General features: G+C 34.9%; 1 protein-coding gene across 2 annotated transcripts in view; it reads left to right on the plus strand.

Annotated features, from left to right (window-relative positions):
• LOC118183731 (neuronal acetylcholine receptor subunit alpha-2-like) overlaps positions 1-17785 on the plus strand; it is a 938599-nt gene that overhangs the window by 444050 nt on the left and 476764 nt on the right. The gene's annotated exons all lie outside the window — the stretch shown is intronic.

The following is a 17785-nucleotide window of genomic DNA, read 5'->3' on the forward strand; positions in this document are numbered from 1 at the left end:
ACATATTGTTTCAGCTTCAAGAAACAAGATTGTTTTTCCGAAATTTAACAGCTATATCATTTGATTAACTTATATGGATATCGTAATGTAATGTAACTTTCTACTGCTTAAAGCTTGTGTATCCGGATCTTAGTGTTTAATTCTTTCACAGCCTAGTCACTCGAAACGCCCGTGCATTCAGGCATCGGCAGGTCGCCCGAACGCCAGCGTTCGTTTTTTACCTAGCGCTTTTCCCCACGATGTTAGTGGCCGGTTTATTGCTTTTGGGAGTTGTTAAATGACATGCCAGTCCTTCTTTTGAAGCAACTAAAGTGCTGTCTTTATACTAGAAGAATAGCTCGGGCCACAATGTCTGGTATGTGGCGGTCGCTATAGCAACAGGGCTACTATATTTCAAACGTGTTGAACCAAGAGTTGCCAGTTCATCTTTAAATGCGCCAAGATGGGAAACTGAAAAGTAAACCTTCAAGATACCCCTACAGAAAATGGGTCAAGACTCGTTTCTACGGCAACAGACAGCTGCAGACTAACTGGCGAGAATTTTTCTTACGATATACAGACTGTAGCTCTCTTATTTGAATGCGTCTTTTTCCTCTCTATTGTAAATACGTCTGTGGGACATCCACCAGACCCATTCCCTATTCAGATATTAACACTCTGATGGGAAGAAAAATTCCGATGAAATGGCTAAAGCTTTGGGATGCGCAGTTAACCAATGAATTACGAAATGTAAAACCTAAAACAGAACATTGGAAATGTGCCTTAAACCAAAAATAGCAGGTCCTTCTGACCCGACTAAGAATCGGTTACATAAGATACCTATTGATGAAACTAATCACACACAGATACCTATTGATGGGCACATACAGATACCTATTAATGGGCGAAACAGAACCAGTATGCGCTGAATGCAGCACTATTTTAACCGTTAAACACATTTTAATTGATTGTTCAAATTTTAATTTCTTTCGAAGTTTATGTTTTAATATATGTTAGATTTCAGCTAAAGGTTTAGTTGGTGAAGAACAACATGCCAACATTTTAAACTTTTTAAAAGCTACAGAGTTTTACCACGTCATTCGAATGCCTTGAATCTAATTTGGGTTTCGGAAGATCTAAACGGGATCTAGTTATATTCATATCATCAAAATTTATCCTTTGACTGTAATTTTCTTCCGTTTTTTATGTTTTCATATCCTAGTTTTTCGTAAAAGAGTTATATGTGTTTGATTTTATTTTTTGTTATTTTATATCTATATGTAACGTTGTCTTCAATTTCCATTCGTGAGTATGCACTGAATGGTTTATCTGTTCTCATCTTTATTATTTTAAGTTTTGAAAATACGCAACCTTTTGTTTGGCGCAACATAACCCCCATGGGTTTTGTGCAAAAAACTCCAACCAACTAACCAACGTCTCCATTGCTTAGCGTCAACGTTTCATTACTGATGCTCATAGTTGCAATCATGTTCTAAGGGGAAACCGCACAAAGATCCCAAACAGAGAAGTAATCACTTCAATTAAATAGGTTATTGTTAACGCTGTAGCATTTTACTGGGCAGGACGGGGAAGGAGTTGAGGATTATATAGCTCCAATTTGTTACAGTGTGCAAACGCGTCAACAATCGTGAAACTGTTTTTTCCTTACAGTATGTGATAAATCATATATCCTAATGAGCGTATTATCCTATTTGAAAGACAGGTTACAGGGAGTTTTAATAATCAGTAGAGTACCGTAACATTATGTCAATTTTTAATTATTGAAAGTGCATTAAAATTATTTTTTAAAACAGAATATGTGCTTCTAATCAGTATAAAATGCGGCGGGATAAAATTTCTGAAAGTTAGGAATATGTTATTTGTAGAATTGTAAGAAGAGTTTCCATTGTATTGTTGAGGGGTAATAAAATGATACGTATCCAAAGATTCTAAAGTAATAGTAATTACAGATTTGAAACGCTGTATAATTAACGTTTCTAGAGTGTTAAAGAGCAGTAGAAGAGGATGTATCCTTAGAATTTCCGAAGTGCTATTGAAAATTGTTAAAGTCCTTGTGTCTGGGGATTCTACAGCCTTTTGAATACCGAGAAGCATAAAACACTGATAAATTATTTTTCACTTAATCTCTCTTCTGCTCGAAGACTATCCAGCTTCGAATTGTTTGTTTCGCACTTTACTGCCATTCCTATTTGTCTAAACTCAGATTTGTTTTTATATGTGCTAATATTAATATTTGGTTAGAAATGCAAATAATACAAACTTACACTTCCATATCATAGCTTATGGAAACGTTTACGTCAGGTATATTGTTACGAATGTACAGGAGCGGTAAGATGGTTTTCTCGCAAAGCAGTTTTAGGGTTGCCATAAAATGGCAAGAGAATGCAGGGTTGCCACAGTTGGCGAGAAATCGCTAATTTGGCAACAACAAAATTTGCGATATGCCATGGACGGATGGAGAACCTTCTGTAACGAATTCTTAACGGGTTAGCCCAGAATGTTCTCGAACACAAGCCCAAAGCTATATAAACCTTGCTGGTCCGCAGTCAGTTAGTGAGTCTCGAGTTAGTCCGTGCGGAGTCCATCCAGTTGACAGCCGGGCAGCGAGTGCCGAGTGGGTCGTCGAATGCACCGTTGGATTCGCTTAGTGTATCGCGGTTAGTGCATCGCCGAGAGAGCGTATTAAGTTCCGGGAACGACTGAACCAAAGAGTCGGGAGCCGTACTCTGTGTGTCATCGAGTGCATCGCGAGTTGTAGCATGGAGAGTCTCGCGAGTACGTAGAGTTCAGAGAACGATCAAGCAGAGTCGGGAGCTGTACTCTGGTGCTGTGCAGAGAAGCTGTCTCCACCGTGATAGCCTGATGACCTGAACGCTGTGTCGCTGATCGTGTCAGTGTGTTTATAGTAGTTCATCGACGACTGTCAAAACGTGTTTTGGAGATGTCCTGATAATACTGGCCAATAAAGTGTATTTCGATACTTCACCAAGTAGTGTTGTCATTATTCACTCCAAATGTACATACCCCGTACGAACGTGAAGGAAGAAAATAATGCAACAATATTATAGGATGAAATTTCCTTTTGGACAGGTAACTTTAGAACTTTAAATTCCATTTTAAAATATGAATTAAATAAAGGGTAAACATTCATCACGCGATATATTTTAGCAAAAAATGCAAGTAATTTAAAACACTTTTCTGCCACCCCTTTTCGAGAAAAATTGATATTCACAATATTAACCCAACGAGTACCTGTTTACTTCCTTGTACTAAGTAAAAAGGAAGTATTGTAATCGCGAAAAGTTTCAGGCAGCATATTTCAACGAAATTATCCATTTTGACCGTTTACGAATGCAATTGAACGATGTTTTTGAGTGATATCTGTACGTAAGGACAGAATAAAAGACTCTTTTCTTCCAAACAAAAATAAATAAATAAATAAATAAAAAACTGCTTTCTGAAGAGAATTTTTCGTGGTGTCTGTACGAACGTATGTACGTACGTATCTCGAATAACTCAAAACCGAGTAGCCTCAGAACGTTTAAATTTTGTATGTAGGACTGCTATAACATGTAGATGTTAACCTCGTATTTTGGTTTCAATCGGCCGCGCCAAACGTATATATATATATATATATATATATATATATATATCCACTCTGTTACCCGGCTCAATGATCTCAAATTCTTTACTTTTATATGTTTGTAAATTGTAAATTTTTTGCTTTACAAATGATTGAATTATTTTGTTCTTATCTTCCGGGTAAGGTTTTTAGGCCTTTAGTAAATCTGCATGCAATATTTTTAGAATTATCAACAATTTTAAAGTTGTTTGAGTGCCGCTAAGCCAAATAAGTTTTTTGATGGCAGCCATTGCTTGTTTACATTTGAAACAGCAGACTAGTGAATTTGTTGCCAATGTAGAAAAACGTAGCTTCGCAACACAAATATAACGCCTTCATTTATTATTGGGAGTAAAATCATGCTTAATCCTTTCTGGAATTTTTTTCGTGGAAGTGAGTGTTTAAGATTTACTTAATTTTTAACAATTAGTAATTTTTAATACATATATTTTGAGTTTTTATGTATTTTTGCCTTGTCGCGAAGTGAGAACTGAATTAATTGAATGAGAAGTATTCAATCGTCTGTGAAAACGTGTTTCTTTTTTGTTTTGTTTGCTTAATTCGTTTCAAACATCGTTCTAGCTTTATTATAGTATTTGAATAGAACACGTGGCAACGATTAGATAATTCTTTAAATGATGTAAATTTTGTGCATTCTGAGTTATAATATTAACGAAATATAATACTGTTAAGTGAACCTAGCGCCAGACTGTCGCTATGGTAAAGAAATAATTTGAATTTTAAACAATGCATTTATTCTATTGTGTTTTATGAGTTATCGAGGAAGTAGATTTAATTGAATCCAATAAGTTTAAGCGAAATGCAAGAAAAAATGCGTATACTTTTGTTTTATTAAAGAAGATCTGGGATACTAAGAGCTTTTATGAAATATCAGATTCCACGAATCTCCGCGATCTTACGAAGTTTCCGTTCGAGTAAAAAACTCTCAATCAATGAGGAATTTATAGTCATATAGAATTAATTGTAAATAAACATAAAACTTTGAATTTCAGCTTTTCTGAGTAGGGTAGTTGAAACTAATGCTCCTTAATTCTTGTTTTCCTAATTTAAAAGGAACTTTTTCAAATTTAAAATAATTTGAATTCAGAAATTTCGTATGCCGAGCATACGTAGCATGGTATCTCGTATGTCTGAGTTTACCTTCACTTAAGCTCGTTTCAGCATATGCTATATTTAACCTAACTGAGCTTATATTACGTTTTGTGTGAGGCACGATATTATAAGATCTTGTGTAATTGATACCAAAAAATACTAGAAACGTTTCACTGCCTGACGCTACCGATTACTTCAGACAGTTTGACATGCATCCTTTGTCATAAAAATTCCAGGACAAAGGTCATTACAAAAACAGAAAATTGCAATTACCAAGTAATGATCCTATCTGCTATCAAAGTAGTTTCCTTATACAGAGGCTGTTCACACATTTCTTAGACGATGTATATTGTATTCACAAAACTAAATTACACAAAATTCTTGTGTTTTAAATGTTCTATTTGACATCCCTTATTCTGAACTATTTTTCGACACCGCAATTTACAGGATAATAATGCCTTTTGAAGACACAGAAGAGGTATTCTATCCCATTCCTCCCGAACAGCTTTCCAGAGTCCTGTTAGGGTTTTGGCACAACGTTTGGATAATGCAGTTTTTAAAAGTTCGAAAGCACAAAAATCCGTAGGTGACACATCCGGAGATTGAGTAGGGATATCAGTGAAGGGTATGGCCTTGATACCACTTTTTTGTTCCATTTCTTTTAGGAAATTCACAGTGGATTTTGATGTGTGACTGCTAGCTTTGTCCTGATGGAGTCTCACAGATGGATGGCACTGTGGGTAAAGCGATGGTAATTCATTCAGAAAAATTGGCGATAAAATATGTTTCTGATAGTTATTTGGAGTTAGTCTTGACATTTTGTTTGCACTCTCTTTATTTTTAACTTGTCATTATAAGAAAAAACAGCAACAATCATGAATCCCTTAGAAAAACTTTCTTTCGATTCTTTGAACCATGTACTTAAATTTTTTCTCCCCTTTTATGATAATAAATGGCTCTTTCTTACAATCATTATGTTACAATCGTTTAAATACACCCATGCTTCATCTATTGTGACAATTGTTTTCCATTTTTCTTTGGATAAGTGTTTCTCATATGGAATTCTGCAGCGTGTCCTGCGTTGAGCGATATGCTTTGGAAGAAGATGACGCACATTGCGTTTTTTCGCTTTCTTAAGTTTTAAATCAACATTTATCATTTTGTTTACGGTGGACACCGAGCATTTGAATGATTTTGAAACTGTCCTTGGACTAGGGGGATTTTCTTTTAACATTAAACAACGCACATTTGCAATATTCGAAGATGTCCATTTTTTCCTTGGATACTTGTTTGGAATTTTTCTCCCACTTGAGTCTCCAATTTGACGTTTTTTTTTTCCTTTCTTGTTGATGATATTACCTATCGACGCTTTAGATATCACAAAACCATGACTCTCACATCGTTTTTGGATAACGGAGTATGGGTATTTCACTTCGGAAAGAGCGTCAATGTAGCCTTCGAACCACTGCTTTGTTAAATTCGCCATTTTGAATAAAAACAAACTTTCAAGCCACAGACAATAATTTTGACTTTTAAAAACATAGTACAATTGCAATTACTTCTTTTGCAGCAAACGAGTTTTTATTACCGCTTACCAAATTCGTCTAAAAAATGTGCGAACAGCCTCTGTACACAACAATACACAACGGCCAACTTATACACAACTGCCAACGTCACCCTTTCACTCACGGTCACAAGAACAAATCACAACAATCTTTGACACAAATGTGGGTTCACGTCTGGGGGGGGGGCGCTATCCGATAGTTTAGCAATAATTTTTCGTGTTTTCTTTTCATGTTCATCTATTTTAGTGAGTAAAGGGACGATTCTTGCATTAATTTTCCATTTTCCTAAATCTTTATGTGGAATCTTACAAATCGTACAGTTTGTAAATAAAATAATGGTTGCTTTAAATAGTTTCATAGACATGCATAATGGTTTATTAAGAACACATAAATATGAAATTAATATGCTTGCAAGTTCAAGTTAATTTATCTCTGAATATTTCTTTATAGTTAGAAGAAAATTAAATTCGTTGTCCGTCCTCTAACTCGAACTAATGAGATTTCAGTGTGGTACAGAATCGATAAAGAGCGACAGAAATTAATGGACAGCCTTGATAACCAAGTTTCTTAAGAAGGGCGTTATCTCTATTACCCTTACTTCTAGAATGTTCGAATCGCGAAAAAGAAAAGTTATGTTCGAAGTTTTTTTCAGATAAAAAGTTCCTACAAGTATCGATTTCTTGCTGCACCTAAAAATGAAACTTGTATAAAATTGGAGCCCCTTGGGAGAATACTGTTTTTACGCCTTTGTTAGCAGTGATCGGAAGAATAATTGAAAAGAGTAACTATCGTTAAATCATGAACAAGATGTGGCCAATGCTTCATAATTATTTGCCTTATGGAGTCATTAGGCTATTTTGATGCAAAAGACGTGAAAAACGTGCAATGCCGTCGCCGGGCAGCGAATATGGACCTCTTGAATAAGCGCTGAGTGTCCTACCGTTAAATCACGAAGGCATGCAAAAAGGAGGGAGACAATACTTTACATACTCCCCCTTTTAAATCGTCATCCACCACCCTCTTAGTTCGGGCGCCACAATAGAGTCATTAGGTTATTTCGAAGCAGGAGAGATGAAAAATGAGCAATGCCTTCACCGGTGCTCCAACCACGGACCTCTCCAATACGCGCCGAGTGTGCTGATAACTACACAACGAAGCTATGCTAAGAAGACGGGAGAACTGACTTATAACTTTATTATGAAGGCACCTAGGAGGTAGGCCACCGTTGCCTTATATGAAGGGACTGTCAATTTACATACATGCCCTCTTCTGAATTCGAACCCGGGCTCTTCGTTTCGGTAGTCAGAGTCACTAACTACTTTACCGTCTGGTCTTTCTTAATCAGGAGCAAAGAAATCTGCAAGACTGGAAACCAGCGGGAGGAACTCTCGCATTTGTAACCTACGGCAGTAAAGCTACTGAGAAGGTAGCGCCATCTGTCGGCAGAAATAGTAACGAAATTAAAAAATTAGTTAATTGAATTTTAAAAGCGTTAGGAAGAACAGAATAGGATTTAAAGCCATCAACTAAACAAGATAAATCTTTGTGAGTGTGAAAAGTTTTAAAAAAATCCATTTCAGTAGCTGAAGAAGCTGTCTGAATAATTTTTTTTTTTTTTTTTTTTTTAGATCCTGTGAAAGTCAAAGCTATGATAAAATTCCCAAACAATGATTAGCAGTCTAAGACTTGTTCATTTCACCTTCGGATCTCTGGTTTGAGATATATGGGCCAAACTAAGAGCTTTAACGTTTCGATTCAAGGAGCGGGAATTTTGTGTCAGAAAAGATGAAATTAACAATTCTTTGATCGCTAAGCATTGTTGGAAATTTAATCGTAATTTTCATCTTTAATCTGTAAAAATTATTCGAAAATTTCTTCATTTGGTGAACTGGATTTTCTTAGAAGCTTTTCACAATCACAAAGATTTATATTGTTAGTTAATGACTTATAACAATAATAATCCAATCTTAAAATAATAATAATCCAACCTTATAATAATAATTATAATCCAATCTTATAATAATAATAATAATAATGATAATAATAATAATAATCCAATCTTATAATAATAATAATAATAATCCAATCTTATAATAATAATAATAATAATCCAATCTTATAATGATAATAATAATAATAATCCAATCTTATAATAATAATAATAATAATAATAATAATAATAATAATCCAATCTTATAATAATAATAATAATAATAATAATAATAATAATGATAATAATGATAATAATGATAATAATGATAATAATGATAATAATGATAATAATGATAATAATGATAATAATGATAATAATGATAATAATAATCCAATCTTATAATAATAATAATAATAATAATCCAATCTTATAATAATAATAATAATAATAATAATTATAATAATAATAATAATAATCCAATCTTATAATAATAATAATAATAATAATAATAATAATAATAATAATAATAATAATAATAATAATCCAATCTTATAATAATAATAATAATAATAATAATAATCCAATCTTATAATAATAATAATAATAATAATAATAATAATAATAATAATAATAATCCAATCTTATAATAATAATAATAATAATAATAATAATCCAATCTTATAATAATAATAATAACAATAACAATAATAACAATAATAATAACAATACCAATAATAATAACAATACCAATAATAACAATAATAATGATAATAATCCAATCTTATAATGATGATGATGATGATGATGATGATGACGACGATGACGATGACGATGACGATGATGATCCGAATCCAATCTTATAAAAATAATCCGAATCCAATCTTATAAAAATAATCCGAATCCAATCTTATATTAATAATAACCCAATCTTAATAATCCAAAGTTATAATAATAATAACAATCCAATCTTATAATAATAATCAAATCTTATAATAATAATAATCCAATTAATAAATTAAATAAAATACTTTCTAATGCTTTTAAAATTCTATGAACTTAATTTTTTCACACAGATGTTGCAACCTTCTCGTTAGAGTATAAATACGACCATTGCGCCCAGTGCTTTCCAGTCTGGCAGATTTCCTTGCTTCTGATGAAGAGGGACTTGTTTGTCTTGAAATTGACTATTTTATAATAAATCTAAGTCCTATACAAGGTTGTTGCTTTGTTAATTTCATGACCCAAATTTTTTTATTTCTAATTACCTCTTGCTAACAAATAAATATATTATATATCTTTGTCCGACTAAGATGTGCAAACGAAATACTTTCACAAGTTTTGAGCATACAAAGCTTAAAAAAAACCCTCCTTTATTACAGACCTGTTGTAAATAATACGAATCACGGCTAATTCAGTTAATATTGCATTTTATAAACATGTAGAAAATGTATGTATTGAAACTGTGTGTGTGTGTGTGATTATCGCAAAGCCTCGGGGCTATCTGCCTAAGGGAAGTGGTGCCTTCGTGGAGGACTTTCTAAGGGGAACTGGATCGTATACACGTTACACATGGGGAAACCCACGAAAACGCCCATGCAGCCAGCCCGTTCGCGGGATCCGAACCTCGGACCGAACTACCAGTGTTCAACTCGGCCGCTGGTGGGCCTTGTATTGAAATTGCAATTAAAAGGTAGGACTTATACAAATAATAATTAAGGTAATCAATCCCAAAAAGAGTAGTAGTTTTTATGTATTAGTGGTCAAAGGGGAGAGAGTTGGAATAATACTGTAGAGCGGTTAGAATATCTTGAAGCAGGAAATGTGAAAAATGTGCAGTGCCTTCGCCAGGACTCGAACCTGGATCTCTCGAATTTGCGCCGAGTGGGCTACTGTTACACTACGACAGCATCTGGGAGAAGAGAGGAAATGCTTTATATACTCCCTGCCCCCTTTTTAACTCTTTGAAGGGAGGTGGTTGACTACAGTAACCACCTTTTCTGTTGGACGTCTTACTCGTGTGAGTGGTTTTCAAGACTGACCGTTTCTGAAGTTCCTTGTAGCTCGCTAGGTGGCAATCAAGAAACATAAGCCAGTAGTTCATGCAGCCATTCTTCTTTAAGAAATAAGCACCAGCCATCGAAGACAACATCGCAACGTTGTGCACTCTGCAGCACAAAAAAAAAAAAAAAAAAAAAGCCTGCAAGAACAGTGTGAGAATGCAGCACATGCAAAGTTACACTTTGCTTGAAAAAGAAAAACTGCTTCCACAAGTACCATAGGAATTCATGGTTCTAGGGAAAAAACCTACAGGAAAAAAGCCCACAGGAAAAATGCTCACAAAATAATGCTCACAAGTATAAATGCTCACAGGAGAAAAGCCCACACAGAAATATGCCCATATAGGAAAACGTTCACATGGAAAACTGCTCACTTAGAAATGTGCTGACACGGAAAAAAGCTCACATGGACATACAGTGGTGGCCAAAATTGTGGACACTTTTGGAAATTTTTATGTTTTTGAACTTTGTATGCTTATAGAAAACATTACGTTTCACAAATTGCAAACTTGCATATATCATTTTAAAGAGAATTTATTACTGAATTCAATACAAAATTCAATTATTTGCAATACAAAAAAAGTTAAACGATAATAGTTATCGATATACATTAGACAGTGATGATTGCAGTGAGTTATCTGTACTTAGTAGGGTACTCTTTATTTTTGATTACAGCTTCACATCGACGTTTCATTGAGCTGACAAGAGTTTTAAGCTCTTCTTTCGATATTACATGATGCCAGGAAACAATTATAGCCTCAATTAGTTCCCTTTTATTTAATGGGCGCCTCATTCGGACAAGAGTTTTCAAACGGTGCCACAAATTTTCGATAGGATTGAGGTCAGGACTACTTCCTGGCCATGACAACAATTTAATGTTCTTTGTACGAAACCACTCTTTCGATATTTTGCCCGTATGGCAAGGAGCAGAATCCTGTTGAAAAATAAACGAAGAATTGTTGGAAAGAGATCTCGGATGGAAGGTAGAAGTTTTGGTTCTAGATTAGTGTCAATGTATTTTCTGGCATTCAGTGTCCCATCCATGACATGAAGGCGAGACTAATAACATTTGCTGACATGCTTGACCAAATCTTAACGCTAACTGGGTTCTTCACAGTTGCTTGAATGCAGTCAGGATGTAGCTCTTCTCCTATTCTACGTCTTATATATTTTCACCCATCACTACCGAATAACGATATCTTAGTTTCATCACTCCATATAACTTGTGACCACTGATCATCTGTCCAATTAATGTGTTCCTTTGCCCACTGTAGTCTTTTTCTTCGTTGCTGAAAATTAAGATAAGGCTTTGTTCGTGGAATTCTACCTCTCAGTCCAACACCTCTTAATCTTCTCTTGACTGTTCTTAAACTGACAGAAATACCAGCATCATTCAGATCACTTCTGATAGCCACTGATGACATTTTTCTATCTTGGAGACATAGTCTTTTTATTCTTCTGTCATCAATAGATGTGGTGCACCTTTTTAGGCCTTTTCCTTCCAGAGTCGTAGCTAGGGTTTTCAGCGCCCAGGGACAACTGAAGATTTCGCGCCCCCTACTGCTTGCCAAGGATGGAAAACATTTAATTCTAAAATGTCGTAACATCAGTTTGGCGCCCCTTGGATTCTGCGCCCGGGGACAGATGCCCCCCTCTAGCTACGCCCCTGTTTCCTTCTTTGTTTTTTATTGAATTTGTCTCCTTATATCGTAAACAAAACTTTCGGACTCCAGATGTAGTCAGTGAACCACCCACCTGTCTTGCAATTTCAGCATAAGAAAGACTACTTTCTCGTAATACAATAATATTACATCTCTTTCTAGGTGTCCAATCTACTCTTTTATTTGATGTCATTGCTTCTTGACTATATATTAAAAATTTTTACAAAAATTCCTACTTGTAATTGCAGTGTATAAGAAACAGGTCCTCCTTCTACAGAACAAAGCAAAATAATGAATTGTTTCAAGTGTAAACATGATGTCAGCTTCTACTGGCAGTTACTAACATTTGACTGGTTCTCAGACCAAGAACAGTGATTGGCCAGGAAAGCTAGACGTTACAAACCACTTCATAACTGTATTTTTTATTTATATTAAAGTACATATAACTTTTTTGTATTGCAAATAATGGAATTTTGTGTTTTGTATTGAATTCAGTAATAAATTCTCTTTAAAATGATATATAAAAGTTTGCATTTTGCGAAACGTAACATTTTCTATAAGCATACAATATTCAAAAACATAAAAATTTCCAAAAATGTCCACAATTTTGGTCACCACTGTATGCTCACATGGAAATAAGCCCACTGATAAATAAAATACGTAGAAATATCCTTATATTAATTAATTTTGAACATCGTACATGTACTTCAATTGTTTAAAGAAAAATTATTTGATAATTTGAAAAAATTATTGGACAAAAGCTCACATAAACATTTTCAGGGGGTGTATAAAAGAATCAAAACTATAGTAAAATTTTGCATGTACTGTATTATTTTATACGACTGCCCCTGTACGACATTTTTATTCCTTTAACTGCCAACAGTTAATTTTTGTTTTTTACTCTATTTGTGCATACTTTTGATATGCATCTATAAAAATTGGTGTTTGAATGTAGTTATTTAAGTTTGGAGCCAAAAAAGTTCTAGAAGCCACAGTTTCCAATCGAATGTGGAATCGCTATGATTCCGCCTTCGAAAAATCTCCTAAACCCAAAAATTGTTATGAAAGCTTTCTTAAGGTACTAAATTCATTATTTAATTGTATCCATCCCAGTATGCGGTTTTTATTTGACGGACTCATAAAAGATTTAGTCTCTAAACGTTTATTATTAGCTATTGTAAATACATGGCGTACTGAAGAAAAACAAAGAAAATATGAAAACTTACATTTGCTAATCGCGAATCATGTAAGAAACTATGATGAAATCGATGATAAAATTAGACATTTACATATATCAGCTAATATTCAGTAAGTTTGTATTTTAGATTAGGTATTTTGGAAGCAGTAGATGTGAAAAATGAGCAAAGCCTTCGTCGGGAATCAATCGAAACACGGACATCTGGAATACACGCCCGGCATGCAGACCACCGCACCATGAAGGTATACTAAGAAGGTGGGAGAAATACCTTATAAGTTTATGTGAAATATGCATTATTTATATATAGCAAGGTATTTAACCCGGCGGAAGTCGCAGCAAGAAAAGTTACTAGAGTGGGCGCGTGGGCTATCACATACCCCAATATTTAAAATACGATAAAAAAAATAGTTTTATTTAGTTTTAAAGCTGTTTTTCTTGTTCTCGTGTATTATAAATATGTGAATAATAATTGGTTTTCTAAAAATTAATTTCCAAAATAATCTTAGAGTTAAAATTAAGATAAAAGAAAATAATAAAAAAATAAACATCATGCCTCTAAGTTTGATTGCATCTCTAATACATGTTTATTTTATTTCTTTACACTTTGAACGAAATACATTCATGTGTTCTTGACACAGAATGTTTTCACATTTTAAACATTGCATTCACGTTCTTCCGTCCTTGGCGCACAGGCAATTTATCACACCTTTCACACTTAGTTGTTTCGAATTTCATGTATTCGTTTTAATTTTTTGTTGAAACTTCTGCTTTTGTTTTGCATGCAGTATGTCAGTTTCTTGGTAAAGTATTAATCTCTGATCTTTGTTAAATACTTTTTTCCATTAATTGTAATGCAAGTCCTTCGAAAACAGACTTCTGTTTCTAGTTGGTGGATTAGCAGTTGAATATAATATAATTCAAGCATTTATTACAGCAACATTCAGTGCAGGAAAGAAAATTACCTTTGGCCACCTCCTGGTTATTCTGGAAATTGAATAATTGGCTCACATTTCATCCCCCATATCCACTGCTCCTTTAGTCATATAAAAACTTATAATTCCTTACGTTTTATATTCTCCAATAGTATCATCTATAGTACGATCGTTATATAACGTTGAAAGCATAAGAACAGTGTTTCCTTTTTTAGGAACATTAGGAATTAATGTTTTATCTTTTTCGAAACCAAAACAGTGTAGAAAATATTCCTAGTTTCATCTTCAGTTTCCGAAATGCAATCTTCATCGCTTTCAAATATTTCTAATAAATCTCACAGTCGTTGCATCTCCAATTCATAGGGAGTTATTCTTTTTACCATAATGCAGTTAGAAATTTTTAAGAATTTAATGTCAAGTACTTTAAAATCACTTGCGAGTAGAAATATTTAATGTTACACTCTAGAAATAAATTTCTGAACTAAATATTCAGTCAGAAAAACACTTACGCTGACAGGCGCGTGGGGTGTGTCATACCCCAGTTCCAACAAAATACCGATAAATCTTTTTCTGAAACACACAGGCAAAGAAAAGGCGGTCCTTAAAGTCAACCACAACTAGAAACTCAGTTACTTAATGCGGGACAGAATTTCAGTTTCACAAGTTAGGAATATTTCACTTTTATGTAGGAGTGGGGTATGATACACACCACGCGCTTTCCCGCGTGTTAAATTAAATAATTATTTCTATTTACTTATTCTTCTAGATGTTTATATAATAAAATGTGTAATTTATACTTACTATTATTTAATTTTTTAACAATTAAAGTTGTAATAATTTTTCGCTGTATATTCTGTTTCATTTTTCTTCCTTCTTTCTCTTCCTTTCCTAATTTAAAACGGCCCATTTGTTAATCTTATATAGCAACTGAATCTACACATAAGTTATACAGTTTTTTATACATATATACCATAGATGTTATGAATTTCAATACATCGTCTATGAACAATTCACGTAGATGTACGATATTCAAATCGATTAATTATTGATTGATTAATACAAGGATATTTCTACGTATTTCATTTATCGGTGTTCTTATTTCCGTGTGAGCATACATCTATGTGAGTTTTTTTCCTTGTGAACTTTTTTCTATGTGGGCATATTTCTGTGTGGGCTTTTTTCTTGCGAGGATTTATACCTGTGAGCATTATTCTGTGAGCATTTTTCCTGTGGGCATTTTTCCGGTTACCGGGATTCAGTTGTAAGGATGTGCTCTGTGGGGGTCACTGACATTAACCAGTAGAAATGGTCATTGTTTTCACGCGTCGTGGACAAAATATGTGTAATTGTCGCAAACAATTTCATTGAAACACTTTGCGAGGATTATGTTAATTTTATTAACAGTTAAATTTTGAGTTAAACTCCCTTTCCTATCGCTTCTTAACTTCAACTTACCACTTCCAGGCAGAACGTAGTTTTAGAATCACGCCTGAATGCTAATGAGAAAGAGCGGTATTTAACCGCGAAGTTCTACTGTCTTAGTCAAAGAGAGATACTAGATATTCTGGCTGCACGCGTCTACCTTTTTAGGCTACTCTCTCTTAAGCTATTATTACGCTTGGCCGTACTTTAGGCCCTTGATAGCTTCGCAGTCAATTAGCATTAAGGGGTCAACTCTGTTAGAATCTTGATAGCTTCGGCTTGATAGTTTAGTTTAATTCTTACTTTCTTAAGTTCAAACCCACGTGTCAGCTTTATTGTACTACTCCAAGACGGAATTTTGTTAAACTTAGTTGGAATAATAAAGAGTTATTTTACCCTTCTATCTTGCTATTTTCTCTCACACGAACTCAAGCGATTATACCCTTGCTAGTTCTTAGGATTCTTCACTTTCAACTGTAACTTAGAAATACACAGTGCAGAATCCTACAACCTGGTACAGTAAATAAAACAAGAGTTTTACTCAAAACGTTAATTTTCTTTTCCTGCTCCTCAAAGAGTTAAAGGGCGACCTGGGATTAGGTGACTCGATCACAAAGTCTTGTTGATGACGAATTATTTTTTACCACCTGTTGGTTCGTGCGCCTCTTGTAGAGTCTTTTTGAAGCAGGGCACGTGAAATATATGCAATGCCTTCACCTGGACTCGAACGGGGACCTTTCAAATACGCTTCGAGTACGCTACAGTTACACCACGAAGGTATGCTGGAAAGAGAAAGAAAATACCTTATAATGCATATAGTAGTATTGGAATAATATAGCAAATTTTATATCTAAATAAATTTACGTATCTAAATTACACTCATGTCCATAAATTAAGGATAATGCAAAATCAGGCAAAGGAAGAGTTAGAAGCAAAACAAATTTGACTTATATGTAAAGCTTAATTATTAAACAAAAGGTAAAGAGCAAAAAAAAGATGCTATATGTTTGATATTATTAAAAACAATTGCGATTTTTTCTCCCTGGCGCAAATCACAAAAAAAACCTATTTACAAAAAACCAATATTACATGGTTGGTATGATTGTTAATACATTGTATGTCTCCCAGACGATGCAATACAGTCCGTACAACGCTTAGACATGCTGAGTATCAAATTATCGATCTGATCTTGGGGGATATTACACCACTCAAAAAGCAATGCTCTCCGAAGTTCCGGTAGATATGTAAGTGGAGGTTGAAGGGCTGCAACTCGTCGGCCAAGCATATCCCACACTACTGGATTCAAGTCCGGTGAGAATGCTGGCCAGTCCATACGGGTGATATCCTCCGATTGAAGGCATTCGCTTATGATGTTAGCACGGTAAGGACGGGCGTCGTCATGCATAAACACAAATTGTGCGCCCATGGCGCCCCGCAGCAAACGTAGATTTTGTTCCAGAATGACGTCCCGATAGATTTGGCTTGTCATGGTTCCAATTTGAACAGGCAGGTCAGTTCTGGAACCCAGAATAAATCAACCCCAAACGAGCACTCCTGCACCACCGTAACGGTGTCGTTCAATGATGTTTTCTTGGTGGTAACGGGTACCTGGAGTTCTCCATATGAACGTCCGGCGACAATTAGACTGCAAGTTAAACCCGGACTCGTCGGAAAACATCACACAAGCCCACGGTTGCGGTGTCCACAATGCATGCTCTCTACTCCAGGCTAACCGCAGGCGATTTGCAGTAAGTGGAACGCATCTGACAAGTCTACGAGAATATAGACCAATCTGCCCTAAGCGTCTGTACACGGTCTGTCTTGAAATTGTCGTACCAGTGACTGAAGAGAGCTGACGAGACATGTCTGAGCCTGTGCTCCGCCTGTTTCTTTTGGCAGTAACTGCCAAATACGGGTCCTCATTCGGCGTTGGAACTCTGGGGAACCTGTGCTGTAACGTGTACTCACATTACCATCATCTTGGAATCGTTGCCAATGCCTGGAGATGACACTCTGGGCAATTCCAAGTTCGTCTGATACTTCCAGTTGGGTAGGCCCACATTCCAGACGGCCGATAATTCTACCACGTAAAAAATCATCCAAATGCGTCCTTTGTGTCATAACTATTCGGTTATTGCACTGAATTGCTTATAAAGCGCCTGCGAACAGTTTTACTTCTTTGCCTGTATTCCTTATATCTTACACTCTCGTCATTGTGACGTACCATCGGTGTCATCTGGTTACTTCCTGAAATTTGCATATGATTCTTGAAGATGTGTGTA

Source organism: Stegodyphus dumicola, chromosome 3 (assembly GCF_044657685.1).
Source record: "Stegodyphus dumicola isolate Sdum_Otavi_A_Nest chromosome 3, ASM4465768v1".
Taxonomy (NCBI): Eukaryota; Metazoa; Arthropoda; class Arachnida; order Araneae; family Eresidae; genus Stegodyphus; species Stegodyphus dumicola.